The sequence below is a fragment of the Gavialis gangeticus genome, unplaced genomic scaffold (assembly GCF_001723915.1).
Source record: "Gavialis gangeticus isolate Ggan-Ray unplaced genomic scaffold, GavGan_comp1, whole genome shotgun sequence".
Lineage (NCBI taxonomy): Eukaryota > Metazoa > Chordata > Crocodylia > Gavialidae > Gavialis > Gavialis gangeticus.
Window position 1 is genome coordinate 179,092,935 of NW_017728992.1, and position 1,398 is coordinate 179,094,332.

Consider the following 1,398-nt stretch of genomic DNA (forward strand, 5'->3'; position numbering starts at 1 on the left):
CCCTGGAAAATCCCAGCCCCATCCCGTTTGCATTTAGGTATAAGTAGGGTGATTGTACATCCTAGATTGGCAGGGACAGTCCTGGATTTCAGAGGCCAAACCTGGCCAGCTGAACATCTTGGGTGCAGAGCACAAGCTGGAGCAGTAGAAGCTGTGAAATAGGAAGCCCTAGCAGACAGCAAAATTGCCCTAGTGCAGGGGTTCTCTAACAGGGTTGTAACCCCCGGGGGGTTGGTTGCAAACTTCCCAGGAGTACATGCAGCGGTGCAGGGAAATGGTGCATGGTGGCGGTGTGGAGTGCTGGATGGCAGCGGCAGCTGCTGCACGCGAGCTCCCTATCCGCTTCCACCACCATCTGGCACTCAGTGTCGTAGTCTGGCAAAGTTTGAGAACCCCTGCCCTAAAAGGTTAGCTTGATTAGTGAAATGACCACTAAAAAGGCGGGTGTAACACCTGTGAAGAAAACAGTGAGTCATTAATGGGTCACTGACTCCTTAGCTGTCTGAATACTAATACCAGTGGTGCCCTGCCCCTGACTCTGCCTGCAGCAGCAGAGAGGTGGAGGGTGGGGGGGGCTTTGTCCTGGATTTCTCACTGTCCCAGATTTCACATTGCCCCATGTGGTCACCCTAGGTATAAGAAATCTTCTTCCACTCCAGACCCTCCCAAGCCCATCCATTCCCATTCCCCTGCCTCACACCAAGAGATCTCTCCCTCTCCCTACCCAAGACGTCTCTCCCAAGACTGCACCCCCTCTTCTGCACAGGGTCTGGCCGTTCCAAAAATGTGTATGTTCTCTCCCTTCACCCAACAAATACAGCGTTCAAAAGAGCAACAGAAAGATCCTCCATCCTGACTTTGGTCCTTGCTAAAAGGCAATGCCAAAGGGCAACTAATTGCAACATAAGGACATGAAAACTTTGCCATTTTGTTTAACATAATGTATACAGTTTTTCAACATGATTAAACTTTTAGGTGTTTTTAAATGTTGTGTAGTTTGCAGTCAAAGGTGTTCTTAATCTGGAATCAAGCATATAAATGCCCACAGAGTAACGACTCTGCTTGGGGTGAGTGGTGGTGGCATGGGAGGGGAGCTACAGTGAATTTTGGGGTGGCTGTAGCCCCCCCGTAGCCCCACTTCCAGCGCCACCACCGCCCACTCCGAGCACAACCCCAGCCCAGCCTCCCCAGCCAGGAAAACCCCGGGGCTGCCTGCAGCCCCAGCCCACAGTGGCAGCTTGCCCTTGCCCTGTGCACAGAACCAGGGGACACATGTCCCCCATGCCCTCCTGGGGTGCATGCAGCAGCAGAAGCCACACACTCCCCAGCTCCATCCCATGCCTTGGTCTATCCCAGCTGGGCAGCGCCTACCCCAGCCCCACTCCCTCACCACCTATT